Here is an 8767-nt window from a genome sequence, read left to right on the forward strand (position 1 = left end):
AGTACGTACTACATTTGACTTTGTACTTATGTTGTTCCATTTTCTTAATGTGATCCCGTAGCGTAGTAGCACGGGTATCTTACTAGTAGTCTGGCAAATTTGACTTATTAAAATGAACGGCCAAGGTTGCACCCTTGCAGGAACACCAGAATCAAAGCTTGGCTCTAAAGCCTCAAGGGACCACATAATAACCAAAGACTCTGTCTATACCATCTCTGTCACCACAGCGTCACATTATTGTTGAATTGTCCGCGGAACATCTAAGTTTGGGGTATACAATAGATCGAGCGACACAAATTACGACGCTGATGGTTCTGGCTCTTCCCCCCCCCCCCCCCCCCCTGTTCACAATCTTTGTACTGTCAGCCGGCGCCACGGTGTTAGGCTCCTTGGTGTACATGATACAGTCGTCGAGAGTGTAAATCCTGAGAGCGAGCGACGATACAGTTGAGGTCTTGATAGCTACTGTGAAGGAGGACCAGTACCACCAATCATTCTTCAAGAACTCGGATTTAATCACTCTCTCCAACATGCTGGTCGCCAATACCATCTGGAAGAGGCACAGAATAGATACGGTTAATCAGTACAGTGGCTAATAACAGCCCTCTCAAGCATTTATTTGTATGGAGATGATGATGTTAGAGAGCTTTTAATATAATGGACAGGCACAAAAATAATAAAGACTAGTATATTTTTTTTTGTGTGGCACAAATTAAGGTGAATAAATAGATGATGAACTCACCTCGGATATTGATTCTGCATGTTTGACGAAAGCACGCCATGAACGCCTTCGCATTTGTTGAGACTTTGAGGCTCTCAAAGCTTCCTCGGGCAGCGCTGCATCTATATCAAGCAAATTTATCTTCTGTTGCTTTAGGATATGTGAGTTTCTTCCTGTAACAGGCCTCAATGATGACTCCAGAACCAAGCCACCGTTAACAGCTAGCAATCTTGTTGTTGGCTTGTCTGTTGCAGAAGATGCTGCTTCGTCACTGGAAGTAGTGTCAGTATCAGGGGCTGGCTCCTTAGATTTTGACACATTTTCATCACAGGAAGTACTACCTGCAGGACAATTTTGCGCAGAATTGGACCTCTCCTGCCCTAACTTTTGTGCAGACATTGCCTGGCATTCCACTAAGGAGTTGGAAACCCAATCATCATTTGGGATGTCATCTTGCTTTTCGTTTTTATTCAGAATGACTGGAGGATCAATAAAAGCTGCACGCGAAGGGACAAAAGACGGAACTCCGTTTGATCCAATAAGTCCAATATCCTTCACTATCTCCTTGTTTGAATCATTGGTGGCAAATTTTCTGCAAATCTCTTCAAAGTTATAAGGGCATGACTTCATCGGTTTTGTGGAGTCAGAGGTGGGGCTCATGGTTTTCACTTTCAGTGGGATTTCGATGAAATTCACTGAATTTCATTAATTTCAGCAGACACTGAAATATTACGTTTCGGCCAAAATATTTCAACAATTTCAGTAGTACACATAATTTCAAATGTTTTCCAAAATATTTTTCAAATATTTTTTAAATTTCAATTGAATTCAAGTGAATATTTCAGCCCTTTGACTGAAATGAAAACTGAAATCACTGAAATTCACTGAATTTCGGTGATTTCGGTTGGTGCTGAAATTTTTCTGAAACTGAAATTGAAAACCATGGTGGGGCTAGGATGAACAGAATCCTTCTCCTTGTTGACATGTCCATTGCACTTTCCAGCATGATCTTCATACTCCGTTGATGTGAAGTAAGTCTCGTGACATGCTGTGCAGTGATGTTGAGCTGGCCATATAGGCTCTAAGCAGTCGCAGCGGCATGTTTTCCCCAAAATTGCTGCAGCCTTGGTACTGGGAAGTTCCATAAGCTGCTGCTCGCTGCTGTTCGACGACCCCTTGGATGATACTGGAGGATCACTGAGAACAAAATTACCCAGCTGGTGATTAAGATGCCTCAGGCGCTGCCACTGCCACTGCTGGATAGCTCGTTTCAGCTCCTTCTCCCTTGGATCGTATTCCCTTAGCCAGTCAACAAGGCTACGGATTTCTTCATCCGATTCATAAACAATGGCAGATGCAGAATTCCACCCTTTACAATCAGAAGTGACCCACCAGCGACCAGTAAAGGACGTTTACCAGAGCGTCCTAACACCCAGTACAGTCGACCCAAGGAATCCTTTCCCAGAAAATCTCTTCTCAGGGATGCCATATTAAGCTCCGACTCTACTGTGCCAATTGACTCCTGCACTTTTGAAATCTGGTCCGATAAAGTATCCATTTCACCATATGAAGTCCTCATTTCCTCCTTATCTTTCAAATCCTTCAATTCATAATTCAAAGCATAAAACTTCTTCTGGAGATCATTGAACCTATCTGGACATTTTCCTATATGTTCTCTTATCAGGACTGTGTTGAGCATTTCATCACAAAGAAATTTCAGCATATCTATTCTCTGCATTTTGAAGATAAATGTTAGACAATGTAGGTTGTCACTTTGTCCACTATGAAAATCAGCACTCAGAGAAATTATTAGGTATACCGTAAAATACTAGAGAAAAGATGATTTGTCCAAGTAAAATCATATAAAGGAACACGAGGAAATTTGCAATACACAAAGAACTTAAACTTCCAAACATTAAACAATAGAGATATTTACTTGAAACATAGAAGAGAAAACCATACCTCTTGTGTGCTAAGCTCCCAGTACTCCTTTTGTGTCACTGCTGCAGCTAACTTAATAAGCATGTCGATAGGTTCCTTTCTGCTGTGGTTTCAAATCCTGAACACCCTGGTCAAGATGTGATTTCCTTTGAGCTGACATGCATGATGGTTTGCCGTGAAATGCATGAGACTCTGCTCCTTTTCGTTGTCGCTTAAAATCCTGAGCACCCTGGTCAAGATGTGATCTCTCTGGCTTTAACATGCATGATGGGCAGAACCAGTCTTCTCGTGGTATATGAGCTAGTGGTGGATTCAGGCAATAAGTATGGTACTCTGCATCGCAGTCATCACACAAGAGAACAACGTGATCGTCTCTATCAATGCCACATACTTTGCAAATACCCACCTCCCATGGAGCTTTAGGTAATTTGGTCGCTGCAGTCAGAATATCATGTAGCTCCTCATGGATTTCTGAACCAGTATTCTCATTAGAGAGGTAACAATCAAATCTCTGAACAAGGTCAAGCACCTGCACCAGTCATGTAAAAAGAACAGAAAAGCCAAAAGGTTTACTTAAATCCTTGGAAATAATAGAACTTAGTAAACAGGAAATTTAACAGTAAGCTAATATATACTCAAATCAGCATAGGTAATCCCAATGAGATGGTATAAAGCTAAATAAGTGAGCCATTTTTTCCTAGTTGCAATGTTATCTTGATCATAAACGCAGGTGAAATGAAATTCTGGAATCAGCATATCCTGTCCTAACCTTGGGAGAGCAGATATGCAGCACTGAACATTTGAACATGTAACTATTTAAACATATACAGTTACTGCAATTGAGTAGCACATGGGTATACTCAGAATATTTCACATCGTATGACAAGCAAAAAAAAGAAAGGAACCGGCACATGGGTATTGTTCAAACTATGTTTTCCTTAACTGAAAATTGGTAGTCAAGTATTGCACAAACAACAAGGAAATACGGAGGTGTTCTGCAATCAAAAGACACAATTTGCTAAAAATGTCCTTTAACCAGTTGAAAAGTAGGTGTTCGAAGCAGGTAAACTACCATACAGAAAGGGATAACAAACCTCTGTCTTATACAATTCAAAACTCTTAGAGAATTCTGCAACCATTTCCACTATATCCGTTCGATTGGCACATGCAGCATACAGATTACGGATTACCTGTAGGTAAACATAACAGATCAGCAAATTTTTCTAGTTTGTGCACAAGCTAACAGTAGGAGTATTTGCAGGCACATGAAGTCATCCATGGAAAATCTGAGAAAATATCCCATGCGTACCTCTTGCACATCCTCAAAAAAAGTCTCCCAAGATCCACAGTAAGCACCCATAGCCAACCTTATATCAATTGTGCGGAAGTCCAAAGGGCGTGGCACCATACCAGAAAATCCAAGGATGCCCTCATCCTCATAGTCATTAGAGTTCACTAGAATAGTTCCAAGCAGATTCCCCAAGATCTTATATTCATCTGAGGAAATGGCATGGCGCAGAGCAATACGACACTTCTTCAAGATAACCTCTGAGATGGAAATAGTTTTCCTTTCATTTCTTGGGTTTTCAGGTTTTTGTGGCACTGTTACACGGCGTGCCTCTGACAACACAGATAAAACAGCTTTCTGCAACAAGGCAAAATAATCTTTTAGTGTATTTTCAAATAGTCCCCTAGTCACAAGGGTCCTCAAATTAAATAGAAGATAGACAAAAGTATCATGGCAAAGAATAAGTCTAATCAGGTGGCGAGCGAATACATTTCTTCAAATACAACATAAGCATGGCCGTGCTATGCACTGACTCCTCTTCTGGTAGTTATAGTGTATAGTAAAACTTTGGTTAAAATGCGAGGCTGACAGCAAGTTCATGTTAACCGAAGTTTCCTGCTCAGGCTAAAAAAACATGTAAATATAAAAATACATCAGCTGACTGGTTTCCAAGGTTTCAAGAAAAAATTCTACAACCATTCCTGTCATCCTTTTAAAGGGATAGAATACTTCATCACATAAAACAGTAAAACAAAACAAGTGTTAGGGGAACTAGAAACTAGAATTTATGCATTTGTATTGACGGCCAAGGGCAAATACATGAGGAGTTGCAATCTAGACTGCAACCCAAACAACAAACGGTACTAAAACATAAACTAATACTAACTCATACTTTTATTTTAGCAACTTGTTACTTTTTAAGAGAAAAACACCATAAGCATTGCAGCTCGATCTATCAATAAAAAGATTTTTATAAGGGCCTGAGAGCAGGTCAAAGCCAGAAAAAGGAAAATAAACGCAGTCTGGAACAGCAATAATACAATGACTGCAGCCTGCAGGAGCATTACTAACCTTGGTTCGTCCAGATGCATTAGCCTTGTAGACCTCTTTACTTATCGAATGTTCCAAAATTTTCCTTGCCCATTCTGGTGGTTTTCGGCCCAAAGCTTCATAAACACAATTTCTAATTCTCGTTCCCACATTTGTCGGTAATTTTCTCACAGGCTCTAGTGCTTCTACCCAATCTGGCAATGTTCTATTATCAGCAATAGGCACCTCAGCAGAATACTTGTAATTCATCATAAAAACCTTGTTTCCTTCACTTGGTAGAGAACTGCATATCAAATTCTCCGCCTCCAGAAGCAGCTGAAAATACAAGACAATAATTACAGTGCAGCAAAAATACACATGAAATTTACCATCGTCTAAAATAAGAACACGGGAAATTTAAATATCTCTTAGTGGGTGAACAAAACACTATAGATAAATCATACAACGAATGTAACACAACATCCTTATAAATTGTATTCGATATTATCAAAATATCACACAGCTGGACAAGGAATCAATGTAGTCAAGATATCTCCAGCCAAATAAGCAAAACCAAGAATCGTGTCTCCACAGAAAAGCTTTGAAAAATATCATAGAGAAAAACAAATGGGCAGTCTTGTAACTGATTATACTCGCCTTGCTAGGCTTGTACATACCTCTTTTTACTACTAGTACGAAATAAATATAAATACAGAGTAATGGCATTCCCTGTTGTTTTACCCTATAAAATAGAAAGCAAGACTGATGGTGACAGGTAACCCAAAAAACCAAGGTTTTTTCCTAAGCAGGATAAAACAGGGATATGTGTTATGTCCCTCATGGAAACAACATAGAAACATACTATTATGTAGAGTTAACGTGTATAATATAATTATACAGGGTTCGAATCAAAGCAAATAAAAAGTTAAAGAAAAATCTAAAAACAGATAGCAAATAACCATAGCATACAACAAGCTAAAGACTACAACTCATGTCTGATTGAAGAAGGAAAGGAAGGAATGATCCAAATGAATCACAAGGTTCAGCTAATTGTAGAAGTAAAATGCTTACCAGGGCATCCTTCTCCATGCCGGCAATCCCAGGTACTGCTCCGCACAGGACGCCACCATCACCGTGTAGGCAGCGGAATAACTTCACCCCTTCTCGACTGGAAATATCTGACACATCCATGCACCCCTTTATGGAAGAAATAGCTAACATATACCTTCTAGCCAACTCTGGCCAAGTCAACTTGTTAGCAGTTAGCATATCAAAGTTAAATTCCTTTGCTGAAACAAGGCTCTCAGTGTCCTTCTTTCTCCCGCGCCTGGGTTTTGAATCTTTGGGGTCAATGTTGAGCTTTGATAACACCTCACCAAAAAGAACCCTAATGAGTGCAAGATGAACCCTGGGCAATACTGTACCAGTGCACCTCCCAAGTGTCTGGGCTGCCAATTTATCTAGACGCGCTTCCTTCATAGAGGAAGTTTCAACAGGAATAAATACAGACACAATCTCTTCGTTATTGGAGAGACCAGATTCACTATTTGAATGTGATATTGAAGCATCAGCAGGGGAATTCATTGGTGAAGAGTAATCCCTACATTCCTGAACGCCCTTTAACAGTGTTTCTTTCTTACTTGCACAAATTGGCCATGGGTCAGCAAGGTCATCTTCTAATTGTTCATATGAAGGCACATCTTTGAGATCAATGATTTCAGCAAAGCGCCCCAAGAACTCCCATATCTGCAAGAAAATTTGAATGAGAAGATGGATGCAAGAATAAAAAGGAAATGCACAACTTTGTAAAGATGTGTTTCTCAAATAGCAGAAACAGTGACAAATATGTGAAGAGCTACCTGGAAAACATCTGCTGCCGATTCTGGTTGAAGCTTATGGCTAATAGGACGTCCCGGAGGTAGCTTGCGGATGCTAGAACCGCTGGGCTGAGCATGATCGTGTAGCCCAGTCACCCCACCATGTCTACCATATGGCGTATCCCCATTACTTTGATCATCTTTATACACAGATAAAAGTAAACCACTTGCAACTGTTACAGAAGAATGAAATTCTGCCCTATTGCACAAGAACTGGTAGTTTACGCAAGACCTGGATCTAGGAAGAGACTCCACAATTTCTTGAACAAATTCCAAATCAAGCCCAATTCTATCATGGTATAACCAATTCTTCAGTAATGTATAAGTAGATTCCACATCATTCTTCTTTTCTGTAACTCGTGGTATACTGGGGCCATTGGATGAGCAAAATCTAGTTAAGGGAGCGTAAGGACCATCAAAGTTCTGACATCCACTCCCCTTGTTTAATAAATGATATTCGCTGTTGTGTGTGCATCAGAATACCAGATGCCCATGTTCCTTGTACATTTTTTCACAAGCTTCCACCATAGCAGAAGAAATCATTCCCCATACTGAAGAGGATGATGTTCCTTCAAATGTAAACTCACCAATTTGGTCATTAATATTGGCTTCTTTACTTGGTGGAATATTCTCAGAATTTGAAGGTAGTATTTGCGACATCATATTTGAACTCTGTACATCATTGCAACCCAAAGAAGTCCTTTTATCCTCCGTATCATTGGTAAGACATGATAGAAAATCTTGTTTAGTCTCAGAGGGACTATCGATCATCATATAAAGATCATCATCCATATCATTAGCAGTATCTCCAATAAAGCTGCTACTTTCCTTTGTTTCAGCGGCCTTTCTTGCACCATTCTGAGAGAGAATGGTCGAGGCTTCTGGAAAGGGGAACACTGAACATGGTAACCTTCTGACCTTAAACAAAGGCGCAAAACTCCCTCCATCACACACCTCACACTCAAACAGTGAACCAGTGACTCTATCATGCCAGTAAGATGTAAAACCAACTGGCCATATCTGATGGCAATTGTGGTAGCTTGCCTGTTTATCGATTTCTCCCAAGCTAGTTATAAAGAAATCTTGATATTGAACAGGTAGGCCAACCTAGAGTAACAACACAAAAAAGCAGTGTTATCAAAATCAGCGCGAAGTGAACGTAAGATAAAAGAACTGCAGTATAAGAATACAAAGGCTGTAGCAGTGGGAAACAATAACATCTAAAATGGACACTGGATGAAGAATACGAATATGAAACAGGTAATGAGATACTCACACTGCCATGATATGCTTGACGGTTGCAATTTTCCGCAAGAAATTTTGGAGGCTTTGGTAGATTTCTTTCTTCTTTACGACTCCGGTCTGTTGCTTTCGTAAAAAATGATGGCTCCATAAAAGTACTGGAACTTCCAAACTCGTGCTTCTCAGAAAACTTGCGAAATGCTGATTTTTGTGGAAAATCTCTTCTCCTGCAGCATGTATTATTTGAGCTCTGTTCTATGTTTCCATAAGCAATGAAATTTTGATCCACAGGAGGAAATTGTTGTCTCATGTTAAAACAATGAGGATGACCAAATGCTGGCATAAAGTGATTCCCATCTGCCAGTATAGTTAATAGCCAGAAGTGGATTATTATAAGATGCACCACCAATGATGGTCAATAGTTACTTTAGAGACCAGACGGCTATAGCTTCAAACGGTAGCAGGAACCATAATTTTTTGGAACTGGAATTAAATTTCCGTTTATGGATAAACACATAGTACGCCTAAGTGGCCACACATGCACTGAACATGGGGGCAAGCAGAAGTTGATTTTGATGGTTAGGACAACCAATTGCTGTCTAAAAAAGCGTGAAAAAATATCAAAAAAAAGCAAATAAATCTCTCTTGCAGTACATATGATTGCTCTAA

General features: G+C 39.9%; 1 pseudogene; it reads right to left on the reverse strand.

Moving 5' to 3' along the window:
• Nucleotides 1-297: 297 nt before the first annotated feature.
• Nucleotides 298-8076, reverse strand: LOC123057362 (methyl-CpG-binding domain-containing protein 9-like; annotated as a pseudogene).
• Between the last annotated feature and the right edge of the window lie 691 nt (nt 8077-8767).

This window comes from Triticum aestivum, chromosome 3A (genome assembly GCF_018294505.1).
Source record: "Triticum aestivum cultivar Chinese Spring chromosome 3A, IWGSC CS RefSeq v2.1, whole genome shotgun sequence".
NCBI lineage: Eukaryota > Viridiplantae > Streptophyta > Magnoliopsida > Poales > Poaceae > Triticum > Triticum aestivum.